The 15,457-nt window shown below is 44.1% G+C and overlaps 1 protein-coding gene and 1 long non-coding RNA gene across 3 annotated transcripts in view; one reads left to right on the top strand and one right to left on the bottom strand.

Moving 5' to 3' along the window:
* PLEKHG4B (pleckstrin homology and RhoGEF domain containing G4B) overlaps positions 1-15,457 on the bottom strand; it is a 99,913-nt gene that overhangs the window by 80,020 nt on the left and 4,436 nt on the right. The window lies entirely within an intron of this gene.
* LOC144325173 (uncharacterized) overlaps positions 3,730-15,457 on the top strand; it is a 104,479-nt gene continuing 92,751 nt past the window's right edge. Inside the window, exon 1 of the long non-coding RNA XR_013390500.1 lies at positions 3,730-3,786. This is a non-coding gene — a long non-coding RNA (uncharacterized LOC144325173). The remainder of the gene's footprint in view (positions 3,787-15,457) is intronic.

The raw sequence follows: 15,457 nt of genomic DNA, 5'->3' as shown, positions 1-15,457 counted from the left end.
AGAAACTGGTTCCTTTTAGTTGCAATTAAAAAATAAATCACCATGCAGCCATACCTCTTGATCTAAGGTATGTTTTTGTTTCAGAAGTAAGAAAGGCAATAGGGAAACACACACAAACCTGTACCTTTACAACTGCAATGCAAAATTTCTTCTTTCTGAAACTTAACTGCATGGATGTTGTTTTTAAATCATGGGACTATTTCAAATGAATGCTATAAGGAAAATCCTCGGATAAACCATGGCTAGTACTACCAGCTGGAAAGAATATCTAAGCATTATAAATAGCCTTATAGAAATTTCTCATCTTAAAAAATTATTGCACAACATGCCAGAACCATTAGTTAGAAAGGTTTTATTTCTGCAGGGCCCTCTGTCAATTATTTGCCTCAGTCCCAAAGTCTATTCTTTTGACAGGCCAGGTCTCTTCATATTGCACTTCACGGCTAGGAAGCATTAAGACACAGGTGTCCTGTGAGTCAGTTCCTAAACCTGCCAAGCTAGCAGATCAGAGGAAGGAAGTTACAGCCTAAAAGCAGGGCTCAGTTAACCGTCTGGTCCAAAGAATAGCTGCAGCTATATACCTCCATTATTGGCTCTGCGCCTCAATAAGCTTCCTGCTCAAGCTTTGTCCTGAACATCTGGAGGAATAAAAGACATATTGCTATCTAGAACCACACCTGCCCTCTAGTTACCTGCCCCAAGATCCTGGTACCAGTTCAAAGCATTGTTTGTCAGGTTTTATATTGCCAGCTTCTCTCCTGAATGTCTCTGGTGGGCTGTACTAAGGAAGAAATAATTCTAATCTCTTAAGGCTTCCTGTGGTCATCTGTGTCCACCAACATGAAATAACTGGAAACGCAACAGAGGCCTCTGAAAAAGCTTGGACTGTCTTGGATTCTGTTCTTCATGGACACACAAAATACCTAAGGCCCCCTACTACAGGGAAGTATCTTACGGTAACATTAAGAGACATACAATTAGAAAACATCTACAGATAAGTTACCCACAACCAGTGATTTGGTAGAAATATAATAAAATCATTTTTTCATAAAGTTTATATTAATGTAATTGATTTTGTTTATTGGAGGAAAGAATCTATACATACATGCTTAGTTTTGTTTCCTAAGTGTCAGTCAAATAAAATGTCAAATCAAATTTCCAAGAATTTCATAAAATCATAGAACTGTAGAGTTGGTAGGAAACCCAAAGGTCATCTAGTCCAACCCCCTGCAATGCAGGAAACTCAGCCAGAGCATCCATGACAGTACATAATTTAGTACAGGATAACTTTTTTTACTCAAAATTTCTAGTAAATCCACATGGAACTAACTTTATCCAACAACTATGTTATTTCTTTCCCCTTTTTCATTCAGCTCTTTACTGTCCCCCCTCCCAAAAAAATTACATATGTTTGGTTTTTATAGTTAATAATCAGAAATGGGCATTGCATGAGATCAGAATTTTCAAACTTTTAAAGCTTTCTGCACACTCTCATAATGTAAAAAAATTCAGAATAATCTTGCAGAATTTAATAGATGCATGGTATTTAAATCTAGGCATGAGAAACTGTACCCACAGAGTTATCCTACAAAGGTATTCTAGTGTACTATTTAAAAATAAAATAAAATAAGATAGGAATATATTTTGGAGATTGCTTGCATTCTTATCTTAATGCCTTTAGGAAATGGGCAGAGATTATTTCTTAATTTTCTTCCCAGCTGCAGCCAACAAGAACATTTGACAAACTAAAACATTTCCTGTGGTCGCTTCCAAATCTTTCCTTCCCTGGGACATCCGATACCACTGTTCTTTCCATGACACCCTGGCCCAGCAAGCAGGGACATGCTCCACTCCTTGGTTGGCCTCTCCTCTGCAGAAGCAGTCTTTGCTCCGCTATAGTAAGGAACATATCTTATGTTAAGGCTGCCATGCAGAAGCTGCAGGGAACGTTTCTGCAAGCCATTTGCTCCACGTTTCAAGCCTCCTTACGCCAGTGCCAGCTTCCACCAGGAATGCATCCCACCTGCAAACAACTCTCACATGTTACAGCTGCTCTAACCAGCTAAGCACATTTTTTCAGCACCAACTAAAGCCAATAGCTCACTTTGTGGTCATGCACATTTTTATTGTTTACTGCTGTGACTCTGGAAATTGCTTTACAATTGTTTAAATTCAAATGTATTGGTGGGCTTTGAAATTTCTGAATTTTGAAAACTTTTATTATGGTGTTGATTTAGTGTGGTTTTCTGCATTGGGGTAGACTAGAAAGTAGGTGTGCGTGCACGCGCACGCGCACTCACACACACGGCTGCATCCCTGCCCTCTCCACTTTCCAACCCCCCTGCCATTCACTTCATATTAACCCCTAGTTTCTCCTTCCTACCCCAAGGAACTACAGTGGTACCTCTGGTTACGTACTTAATTCGTTCCGGAGGTCCGTTCTTAACCTGAAACTGTTCTTAACCTGAAGCACCACTTTAGCTAATGGGGCCTCCTGCTGCCGCTGTGCTGCCACCATGCGATTTCTGTTCTCATCCTGAAGCAAAGTTCTTAACCAGAGGTACTATTTCTGGGTTAGCGGAGTCTGTAACCTGAAGCGTATGTAACCTGAAGTGTATGTAACCTGAGGTACCACTGTACTAAGTTTGCTTTCCACCTTCACACCCCATTTCTAGAGCCAATTCTCTGTTCTGCAGCCACTGGCGGAGGAAGAAGGGTGCAGGGGGAGTGCATCGCCCCCAGCAGCGTGATCCCGGTGGGGTGCCATTGCAGCTGCCCCTGCCCATGCTGGGCACCACACCCCTACAGGCGGCGCACCACGCACCCAGGACATGTGCCATGCCCCTGGGACATGCACCAGCCATGCCCCCGCCTGCTCTCTGCCCCCCGGTGCCAGAGCATGAAGCTCTGCCACTATCTGCAGCCCCACTTTGCACCCTTGTTTTCACCTTCAACCCCCAAGTCTGTGCCTCCTCTCCCATTTTTTTTGTGCAGCCTCCTACACACACAAAATACCCATGGTAATCTCTTCCCACACATTTCAACTAATGTGTACCATTTTCACCTTCTGCCCGATTATGAAGCCACGCCCCCTTCCAATGGGCAGATGGAGCTCATGAACCTGGGAAAGTAGCCAATCTAGGAAAAAGAAAACTCAGATCCTAAATTTCCACTGCCTTGCAGGACATCTTTGGGGAAAGAAAAGGCTAAGGAGTAAACACTACAAAAATGCAGAGTCCCTAAGATGGTTTGATGGCGCCTTGTACACCTCCTTGCAGCAACTCCTGCAGCCAAGCTGGTGCCAAATGTACTGTACAGTCATAGCTCAAGTTGAATGTGCTTCAGGTTGAGCGCTTTCGGGTTACGTTCCACGGCAACCCGGAAGTAACGGAGTGTGTTACTTCTGGGTTTCAGCACTCGCACATGCGCAGACACTCAAAATAACGTCACACGCATGCGCTGAAGCAGCAAAACGCGACCCGCGCATGTGCAGACGCGCCATCGCGTCTTACGTTCTATTCAGGATGTGAACGGGGCTCCGGAACGGATCCCGTTCGCATCCCGAGGTACCACTGTATTGAGAGCCAGTGTGGTGTAGTGGTTAAGAGCGTTAGTCTCGTAATCTGGGGAACCGGGTTCGCGTCTCCGCTCCTCCACATGCAGCTGCTGGGTGACCTTGGGCCAGTCACACTTCTCTGAAGTCTCTCAGCCCCACTCACCTCACAGGGTGTTTGTTGTGGGGGAGGAAGGGAAAGGAGAATGTTAGCCGCTTTGAGACTCCTTCAGGTAGTGATAAAGCGGGATATCAAATCCAAACTCTTCTTCTTCTTCTTCTGCTCTGCTTTCCTTTGGGCCACAGCAGTGGGGCCAAGCGGGGGGGGGGGGGTCTTGTCGTCTGGGCAACTCAGGACCTCCATACACACTGCCCAGGCTTGCACCCTGGGAAGTCACTTCACTGCTGCTAATACAGCAGTTTGACTTCACCCCTGGAGGCGGACTCCATTGTCTCTCGAGACAGACGGATGCCAACAACCCCCTCCAAGTCTTCAGACCCTTTCAGGCCCCTGCTTTCATCTTCAACCTCATTCTCATGCCACCACTTATTGTTGTTATATATTTCTTTTATACCTTGCCTTTTCCGCTGATGGAACTCACGGCAGCTTTCTTCCCTATAGGTGCCCCTTCCTTTCTCACTCCTATGCCATGCCCACTACTATTCTGCAACTTCTCTTCACTTCTGGTGCCCTCCCCTACCCGGGTTCATGCAAATACAGTACTGTGGTGGGGCACAGTAATCCTAAAATGGGGGATAGAAGAAGACAGCCTTCCATTTTTATGTATAAAGATAGGACTATAGACTTGTTGACGTCTTGCCCAACTCCTAAGCACTTCACGCTACGAGCATTTACAAATTAACTAACTTTGCCCTGAAATGCGCATAATCATTACATAAGGAGATAAATATTTCTAAGTGAAGAAATCCTGAGCTTGCACACAGCGTACAATGGATCAGTGTTTCCCATTCCGGGGGGGGGGGGTCATCCAGGGGGGCGGTAGTAACCTCAGGTGCAATTGGGGGGCACTGAATAAAAATGGTGGTGGAAGCATAAAGAAAGAAGAAAAATTGAAAAACCATTTGTACATGTTTCATCTGTTGTGTAATGACGCTTACAGCCAGATCGGGCACTGTTATGGGACGGTGACAATGCGTCCCGTGGATCCAGCAGTTGTGCTGGAGGCAAGGGGGTTTCCCTGGGCCTGGGTAAACCCTTTTCAGTTTCACCTAGGCCTAGGAAGTGGATCACAGCTTGCTTGCCTGCCTATTTGGCCAATGGCCAATGTTGTAGGATGTACCATAATTCACCGCATAATTGTCACATTTTTTATGACGATTTTTCTTTCCAAAAAAGGTGTGTGTGACGATTATGCGGTGAATTACGCCAAAGGTGGCAGTGTATGAGATTCACATGTCAACAATGCTGATCTTTCTCTTTCGTCAGCAATACTGGCTTTTCTGATACTATCCCTTCCCTTTCTGTTTGCTTGTGAGAAAGACAGTCCGCCTCGGTGCCAAGCACTGAATTTAGAGCCCTCCCCGCTCCACGGTTCTCTGCCCACCACCTTTCCCCCAGTGCACTTATGTTTACCTCAGCTACCCACCCAAACCCCAGTCAGCTTCCTCCTTCCGAAATGCAAGCCGGAGACCCACGGGAGGCAGCACGGCCATGGGAACAGCAAATGGGAAGCAGCGAGTGGCATCAGCACCGAAGGAACGTGCCTTGATTCACATGTCATATAATGTATGACTTACAGCACAGGTGCTTTTCTGGGTGTATGCCTTGGATAAACACACTGGAAACCCTGACTGCCAAGGCACTTTCCAGCACAGAGATTCAAAACAGCTCATAGTTTTTTTCTCAAAGGATGCAGTGCATCTTGCTCTTTTGGCCTTGATCTACGAGCTGTGGGTCCCAGACTTCTCTTACAAGCAGGAAGGGAGGGCTGGGTGGTGGGGAAATGGCTAGCACAAGATAGCTTATTGTGTCAAAAGTTCTCTACAATCAAGGCTTGGTGTTTCCTCTAAGCAAAACACTTCTTCTCACCTGGTAACCATAGCAAACACTTTCATAGATTAATCCCTCTGCAACACCCTGCCGGCAAAAAGCCACCTGTGCTGTTTTACACTTCACCAGGTTTAATCAAAACCTCAGTCTCCTCAAGCCTGTGTCCATCTGGACTACAGTGGTACCTTGGTTCTCAAACTTAATCCATTCCAGAAGTCCGTTCCAAAACCAAAGCGTTCCAAAACCAAGGTGCACTTTCCCATAGAAAGTAATGCAAAATGGATTAATCCATTCTGGACTTTTAAAAGCAACCCCTAAAATAGCAATTTAACATGAATTTTACTAGCTAACGAAACCATTGATCCATAAAATGAAAGCAATAAACAATGTCCTGCAGTCACACCATCAATCAATCAATCAATCAATCAGTAGCTAAACTGGGTTCCACAGAGTCACAAAAAAGAGCCGCAAAACAAAAATGCAAAATAAATAGCAAAAACAGACAAACCTCAGTGTAACACTCAAAACAGAGCACATTTGGCTTCCAAAAAAGTTCGCAAACCGGAACACTTACTTCCAGGTTTGCAGTGTTTGGATTCCAAGTTGTTTGAGTACCAAGGCATTTGAGAACCAAGGTACCACTGTACTGCGTATTCAGACGGAATAAAAACACATGGCTGTTTCGCCAAAGTGAAAGCAACTCTAAAAAGGAGGATAACGCAGACACTCTAGGCTCATTGTCTACCCTAACAAAGCTGCAGACCTGCCATTCTAAAATCTCCTGCCAAAGACAATACATCCTACCTCACATGGGTAGCACATGTCTTTGTAAAGAAGAAGGTGCACGCAAAACTCTGGTTTGTGTTGAACATTAACAGATTAGTCACTTCTCAGTTCTAAAGCAACCTTGGGAGGTGGAAATTTGTAACTTTCCCACCATTTCTCCTCCGCCTCAAAAGAGCATGTATCTCAAACACTTTTAGATCTTTATTTATATTTAGATCTGTAGTTCTAAGTGCTCTTCCTTCCTTCCAGCTTCACCATAGAAATTGCCCCTTTGGAGTGAAGAAGCAGTCACTGAGTTAACATTACACACAGCTAACAAGCATATTATACAATTTGCCCCTCAGTAGACAGCAGAGATGGAGAACCTGTGGCCCTCCAGGTGTCACTGCACTCCAACTCCCATCTCCTCCGACCGCTGGCCATGCTGGCTGGGGCTGATGGGAGTGGGAGTCTGGCAACATCTGGAGGAAGACAGGTTCTCCATCCCTGGTCTCCAGGGAGAAGTACCATAGTGACAGTTGATGCTCTGGAAGAGAGGAGTATTAACACGTCCCATGTTATCAAGAATACTAGGGAAACCTTTTCACAGAGTGTCAACAGAGCGACCATATGCAAACAAGTAATATCAACATATTTATACCTGAGAAGGACATTCTTCTGATAGAGGCTCAGCTTGGGAAATTAAATATAGGAGTCTTCTCTTTGGCCCACCGCCTACATTTCCGTTACAGCATAATGGATTAGACCAAGTGTTCTTTAGTTTCAGATTCAAACCCATGAAGTGATTTGGTTATACATAGTACCAAATAACGCCAGGAACAATTTGAGGCTGGCATCCTAAAAATACTAGCTTTCTCTGTTTTAAAATACAATCACTGTGATCCAGCAATAATTCCTCATGTGGCTAATGTGAGCTGTATTTGCATGAACGTGCTAATCAAGGCTACGAGCTGGCTGCATGCTCCTTGGATGTGACTGGGAATGTGTGTCTCTGCTGAGGAGGGCAAACTAAAGCTATAATCCTATGCACACCTCCACTGGATGGAGTTTCATTGAATGCCACAGAGCTTATTTCCAAGTTAATAGGGTTATATGGTTATTGGGCTATAGGGATCGTCTATAATTAGAGATGGATCAGAGCCAGTACCTCTAGCAAAGAAAATGAGGTTTTGAAACGTATGTTATTTTGCCTTAATGTCAGATTGTGATTTCCTTTAAAATACACTGCTAAAACAGAGCTTACAAGACACACCTACTTCTGTGCTAGCTGTGCCCAAAGGGCAGGCTTCATGTTATAACACCTTTGCTTTTCTGCTGAGGCTGAAAAATAACTCAAGCCCTGTAATTGTCTTGTCATTTCTTCAGAAGGCTCTTGTAATCAGAAGTGAACGCCAAATAACATTTGCGCTGAGATAATCGGTGTGTTTAACTTTGATACGATCCAGTGAAATGCAGTTTTTTCCAGCAATTTGCGCATTATTTTTAATCACCTTGTCACATTTACATTTACATAGTATCTATCAATAAATGTTCCCTTTAAAAAAAAAGAAAACAGCATGTTGCAGCAGGATCGCTACTACTATTTGTGACTGCTCTAAAGCAACTTTGTTTTTCACGGGACACAAAGAAGTGCTTCATCGGAGGCTGCCCTGGACTATGGACTCGCAGCCACCCATTGTTCTCCAGAACTCTCCTTCATGGACAGACTAGCCAGGAAGATTTGCAAGTCAGTATCAGATCTGAAATTGTTTTCATATATTTGCTTTAACTGCTTTTATATAGCTGTTATTTTATACACGTTTTTACTATACAGTGGTACCTCGGGTAACAGACGCTTCAGGTTACAGACTCCGCTAACCCAGAAATAGTGCTTCAGGTTAAGAACTTTGCTTCAGGATGAGAACAGAAATCGTGCTCCGGCGGTGCAGCAGCAGGAGGAGGTCCCATTAGCTAAAGTGGTGCTTCAGGTTACGAACAGTTTCAGGTTCAGAACAGACCTCCGGAACGAATTAAGTACTTAACCCGAGGTACCACTGTATTGTGAAATTGCCTCGAGACGCTTCATAGGAAAAAAACAACAACAAAATAAATAAATAAAGCAAATATGCATGTCAGAATCAGGCTGGCTGTTAAGTTACTCTCGAAGAGGCAAGTTGTGATTTTCCAGAATCATGTAAGTGCAGAGTTGGAAGGGACCCTGGGGGTCATCTACTCCAACCCCCTGCAATGCAGGAATCTCAACTAAAGTATCAATGACAGATGGCCTTCCAACCTTTATTGTGCATTAGACTAGATATACTGAACCCACTATCTACTTCCGCTTCCCTCTCCAAATTTGTTTAAATTGTTTTTCCCTCAATAAGGCTTCGAGATGAGGAGACCCCCTGCTGCAAGGGGAACAGGCAAGAGGAGTTTAAGAACTTTCCTCCCGCCCCTTTAAGGTAACTCCCCATTTCTGCTTTATAGAAATTTGGCAGCAGACCTGACATTTGGCTGGCAGACCAACACATCAGTCTGCCAGCATCACACCTAGCTCCTTGGGAGAAGAGACCCTGTTTATTATGATGTCATAAAAGAACCCTGTGCATTGATGGTGATGATGGTATTGTTAATAAATGCGAAACGCTTTTAACTTTAACTTTCTTATGTTGGCTGGCATCAACGTAAGAAAAAATTTAAAAGATCCTGTAAAGCTGCAAATCCTATGCAGTTGGGAGTAAGATGCATCACTGCCTGAAATTCGCCTTCCAACATCCTTTATCTGCCCACCCTCTTGAGTAGTGGACTGGTCTGGCTTCCCACAACTAACATCCATTTTGGGTACTTTAAACATTTGTGCAAAGTCAGCAGAAAGTGTTTATCAGTCAAAAAAAACCTCCTCCCCACCCCCGGCAAAAAAGGGTTTTAGGTGCCTCTTTCTACCAACATAACATCTATGTGAAAAGACTGGCTGCAACAAATGAGCATTTCAGCCAGTTTTCCCCACTAGGCTACATACAGATTTAATTACAGCAAGCAATTCAGGGTCATTCATTACCAAAAGAAAACTTTGACAACTCCAGCAAGGGCTGAGTATTTCTAACAAAAGCCCTAAACAATTCTTCTTTGTTCTGTAGGGAACAGTGGCTAAGAGGCTAAAATGGGTCATAATATTAGAATAATGAAGGTGTATGCCTTTAACTCTTGCAGCTACTATGACAATATTCTGGATAGGACAGTTTAAGCAGCTCAGAACAAAAAAAATAGAACAATTCTACTCAAAGTTCACTTTTTCTGTCATCTGACCACATTTTCAGAAGAAACTTATTTTCCATCTCTTCTGCTGCTTCAAAGCTGTGGTGTTTCAAACAACAAACACAAGGGCTGAGATTTAGGAGTAGGATGTATTTTGCAGTTTATGTTATTTATGTGACTCCGTCTTTCAGCCACAGTTCTTAAAGGCAGATTACAAAACTTTACTTAAAAGCAATATGCTATGCAATGGTCTAATACTGAGAGGTGCAACACAAACAGCAGATTAAAACAGCGTCAGGCTTTAACTAGTCAATCACCACAACAGCCAATTAATGTTCCAGGGAACAAAACAGTTGGCACCAGCTGAACAAATACGGGGGGTTCCCCAAAGACGGTGCTATCTCCAAATATGAGAGTACAAAAGGAAGATATTAAATTAACTGGTCAGGAGCAAGCAGCCCGTCAGGTACCCTGCCTCACATAGTTTAGGGCAGGGGTCAGCAACCTTTTTCAGCCGTGGGCCAGTCCACCATCCCTCAGACCATGTGGTGAGCTGGATTATATTTATGGGGGGGAGGGGGAATGAACAAATTCCGATACCCCACAAATAACCCAGAGATGCATTTTAAATAAAAGGACACATTCTACTCATGTAAAAACACGCTGATTCCTGGACCGTCCGTGGGCTGGATTGAGAAGGCGATTGGGTCGCATCCGGCCCTCGAGCCTTAGGTTGCCCACCCCTGGGATAGGCGATCTCCACATTTATTTCACATACCTCGAAAGCAGCAACCAAAATTGCTAAGATGACCCAAGCTGTAGCTGGTTTTCATTTAAGACATAACTGTATTCTGACTTCCAATTCCTTTGCCACAACAGGTGACCCAACCCTTGCTGTTATGATGTCAGGACATTCTTCAGATGAAATGCTCCCTCCTTGGGAATACGAACAAACAAAATCAGATTTTGTTATCGGAGAAACGCCTCAGCTTGGGTCCAGTGTGCCTTAAGGGCCTTGGCAACGACACTACACACCTCTGGAAGGCAGGGACATGTTAACCCTTGACTCTTTCGCGCCAGGAGTTACCTGGCCTCCGCTGGCAAGCAGTCTTGAATGCAAGTGACGATCAAGCGCATTTTAATACAAGTTACTATACTGACACTAGGTACAAACCAGTGAATTCACATTCACGAGCAGGAATCTCATTTTGGGAACACTCGAAAGAAGAAATGGCCGCTTAATGCACAAGCTCAAATTCCTATGCCCCACAAATAACCCAGAGATGCATTTTAAATAAAAGGAGACATTCTACTCATGTAAAAACACACTGATTCCCAGACCATCCGCGGGCCAGATTTAGAAGGCAATTGGGCTGGATCCGGCCCCCGGGCCTTAGTTTGCCTACCCATGACATCTGTGTTTCCAAGGGAAAGGGACCCCTTAATTCCTAGACTGGCCTGACCTTGACCTCAAACTAAAAACAAAACCTATGCACTATTCTGAATAATTCTAACATTAACAATTAATTAAGAAACATTAAGTAATGAGGCAAAAGAAGACAATTAACTGCAGGCATTCCTATCAGTTTCCCTGACGTGTGGTGCTGGCAGAATAAATTTTATTATTAGCAGCAACTTATGTCCTGGTGGCTTAAGAAGAAGAGGTGGGTGGAACACCCTGATAGGGGATTCAGAACAGAAATTCATGGTAGGAAAATTGAATTTTCCCCAGAAGCTCCTGCAGGGCATTCTTAAACCTCAGGGCTTAACAGAACAGTGAATCTTTCCTGAATGGCTCTGAGAGCCTGACTGCCCCCCAACACCTTCTGTAAGTCCTTATTCCTAAAGGCTGTGTACGCAGAAGAGGCATCTATTTTACAACTCCCACTTCCCAGAGCCACTCCAGAAAAATACCACTGACAATAACAAAACCAGCAGAGAGGACAGGGGTAATGAACAGGGTCACACACTCCCCACCTCCTTCCCAACAAATGTCATCAACGAAGGCAGTTTCAACGTCATGATGGGGCCTGAAACCAGACTGGAATGGGTGCAGATAATCAGCTTCTTTCGAACATGTCTGAAGTTGGGCTTCCTGAACTCTTTCAAGCATATTGCCACAGGATATTTGTCACTGGAGAATATTATTCTGGGGCCAGGGAAGTCCTCTTAAGGGGCACACCTTTACCTCCTTTAAGGCAGGTGGTCTCTACCCCTAGGCAATGACCGACCCAGTCAATCCCCTTCAGCTAGTTCTAAGAAGCCCAGGTGGGCAAGGGTCAAGCGAACAGGTGGTCAGCTCTAATCCTGCAAGCAGCTTGTCCACATCCTCAGAATGCAAAAACCACAAGTAATCCAGCACAAATGGAACAGTGTTCTGGATACATTAAGCAGGGTGAGGCCACAGCCTCAGGCAGCAGCCCCCCCCCCCAGGTGGCATACCTGTGGGTGTCCCACCTGCCCCAACACCTCCACCATCAGTAGAGCATTTGAGCCAATTTTGGGCAAGATCGTGTCTCTCTGAGGTAAGATCTCACCCCAGATGGGCTCCAGTGGTGGTGGTGCTTCTTTGCCAGGGGCAAATGCAGCAGGGTGCACAGCAGGGGCAGAGTAGGCTGCAGTAGGAGCAGGTGGGGGGGCGGCAGGGCAAGGCAGCACTTTCTGCTTCCCCTCAAGTGGTGAAACAGGATGCACTGCCCCTGTCTGGATACCTCCACAAAGTGTGGTTTCCAATTCTATCTGAATCAGGGTGGCGGCATGTCCTCCAGGGATGTGCCAACCTGAGAATTAGAAACAGATATAATTTGAAAGCAAAGCAAGATTCATTCCTGCCATTATAGCTTATGATACCCCACCCCCGTCACAGAAACTATTATGGACTTCACAGTGACAATGCTTTGTTGTATTTTATTACCATTTCCCGATTGCTGAAAGGTTTTTAATTAGTAGATTCCACACTCTTAACATTTTCTCAGTGCCTGCATCTTTGAAGCTGACCTTCCATTAAGGGCGAAAGGAAAGAACACACCAGTATTTGGTTGATCATCTCAATTAGGCATGAGAGCTCTTTATCCTTGATTTCACACCCACCCACCTTTTAATTGCTTTGCTGAGTACGTCCAACTCCTAAAGAATTCTGTCACACCTGGACAAATATATCCACAGCTGCTGAACCCAAAAAGACCCCTTTGGTGCTAATGCAACATGTTCAGCCTTATCAGTTCAGACCAGAATCTCAACTCACAAGTGTGTAAATATGCAAATAAGTCATTTAAAAAATTGTTCAGGAAACATATTGTTCTTTATTAATGTGATGAAAAAGGCAGTGTTATAGGATTAATGCTGCCATGCCAAGCTGTGAAATGTGTGTGTAAAAGTAATCAAAATTATGAAGGTTTTTCTGAAGACAAAAAGTAAGTTTTATTCATACAGATAAGAACATTGGTATTTAGGGGGGGGGGGTATTTTCATGAACTGACCTGAAATGTCAGAATGAGGCATGGGAATCAAGGTCATTTCACAGTTTTTGCATGATACAAAAAGAAACATTACTTGCACTAAGTCTGAAATGTTTCCCCAACATAAAGGGCAATCTGAAACTGAGAGTGGGTGTATTTTCTTGAATTTGTAATAAAAGCTTCTCCCGCTCCAGATTTCCCATGATCTCCCATGAACAGTGTGGCTAAGATAGCATTGCAGAAATCTCCCAGACTGAAGTGCAGCTTTGTGTATAGAAACCACACAGTTCAAAACTTAACACACTCTTTTGCAAACTCCTTTGACATTTCAGCTGCCATGTATTCAGCCCCACTCCACAAGCAGAAATGGCATTATGCCACCAGAACGACACCAAGGCCAGTGGAACTCACCTGAAACACCAGCAGAAAACTCCACCACTGGTAAAATTACAGCAGGAGGAGGAGGACATGAGTTTGGGGTGTGGCATGGCTATGCCAAATCCTAAACTTCTTCATTCCATGGACACACCCATCAGGTCTGGGATGGTGGAAGCAATTTCCCTCCTATTGAGCATATTGTAAGAGGAAAACAAATAGAGGCTTCCGGGTTAGCGTGATCGGCTAATGGCGGATTCCCTCCGAGCTCCGGAGGGAATCTGCTCGACAGGGGCTGGGTCTTGCCGTGCCGGCGACACGGGGACCCTTAAAAACCACGGGCGCGGATGCCCGTGGACGTGGTGACTCGGCGGGCACCGTTAGCGCCCTCCCGACCCGCGAAGGAGCCTTTTTACAGGCTACGGAACGGGTGACGGGGAGCGGCGTGGTGCTGTGAGTCCTCTGCTTCCCCTGCTGAGTGAAGCCGCATGCCATTTGTCGGAGAGTGCTGACTTCTTCCTTCTAAAATTCAGACTTAAAATCAAGAACAACAACCCGTGAGTAATTTGGAACTGGACTTAAATTATTTCGTTTATGGATTTGGTACGAGCGGGGGAGGTGAAAAGAGGAAGTCCGTCTCCCCCCCATTGTAAACAGTTTAACAGCAAGGATCTGCCAACTAAGGTTGTGAGAAGAGCTGTCTGTTACTTTTTGTGATTGGATAAAAGATATTAATTCCACGGATTTAAAAAGACTAAGTTATTGTGCTGGAGGGCAAGAGTTTGTTTTGACCAAGTACCACTTTTCTCGAGACTGGGAGTAACCCGTGAAAAGAGCCTGTTGAGGATTTACAGGAAGCTTTTGACAGCTGTCAAATTAGCTGTCAAAGTCCGGAAAAACTGAAAGCTTTAACTTTAGCCAGTTATTTTGCTACAAAGTATTGAAAGTAAAGAAAGATTGATACAAACAAACTTGACTTTTGGGTCGGAAGTGAAAGGAATACTAAGTAACTAGAATCCCTCTAGAGGGGATTCACGGACATTACAAGAATGGAAATAGGTTGGGAAATACGAGCTAAGTTGCAAGAGCTGGTCTTTCTCATGGGAAAGCTGCGAGAGATGTATGAGCAAGGTCATGTTTTGTCTACAAGTCCTACAAAATCGAAATCAACAGAAAATATAGCTACTGAGATGGAAAAGGGCTTGATGTTCAAAACACGGGCAGCTGGACAAGAAAAGAAACCAAAGATGGAAGAGGAGGAAAAGATACCTGCTAAACAAGAGGAGCAGAAAGGTGGGGCGGCCGAAATGCTACAGAAGACAAATGAGAGCCGAAGATCTATCAAGACGATTTCAAACCCGACCAGAGTGAAAGTTGGACTATTTGGGACGTATGAACTTAAGAAACAGAGCTGGAGCTCCACCTCTAAACAACTAGGCCTGGTTGAAAGAATCATCGCCAGTATTGAGAAAGTATCTTTTCGAGTTTGGGTATTTAATATAAGAGATTTCCAAAGAAGCCGGCTGAAAGGGACTGAAAGAGACTTGAGAGCCTCGGACGTAAGGTCACCAGGCTAAAAAGATGGATTAATGGCTTTTGGTTCGGGACTGAAACCGGGGAGGGAAAAGGAGGGTTTGGGAGCCCAAAGGGGGCCTGATTCTCACTATGCAGTGTAAAAAAATTTATGTCATTTATTATTACAAAAATGGGGAATTCGTGGATGGGAACTAGGGACAACCTTAGGAAAAGTATTTTTTTCTGTTTTCTTTTTTTTCCTTTCCCTTTTATATATGACTAAGGTATACAACTTAAATGTTATTGATTAAACTGAAGTAAATATAATAATGAAATAATGGTTAAACTGACTATAAAGAAGCGTATTAACAATATATGGTTAAGACATTAAGGTTAAAAACTTGCTGAACAAAATATTGGAATTGGAATACAAGAAGGGGAGGCGTGGGGAAGTCAAGAAAAGAAGCTACTGAAAAGGAGATTTAAAAGGTGGAACTTTCTTCTTTTTTTTGTTGTGTGTGTTTT

The sequence above is a fragment of the Podarcis muralis genome, chromosome 13 (genome assembly GCF_964188315.1).
Source record: "Podarcis muralis chromosome 13, rPodMur119.hap1.1, whole genome shotgun sequence".
Lineage (NCBI taxonomy): Eukaryota > Metazoa > Chordata > Lepidosauria > Squamata > Lacertidae > Podarcis > Podarcis muralis.
The sequence above is the reverse complement of the archived record's forward strand: the minus strand, read 5'-3'. Positions and strand labels throughout refer to the sequence as shown.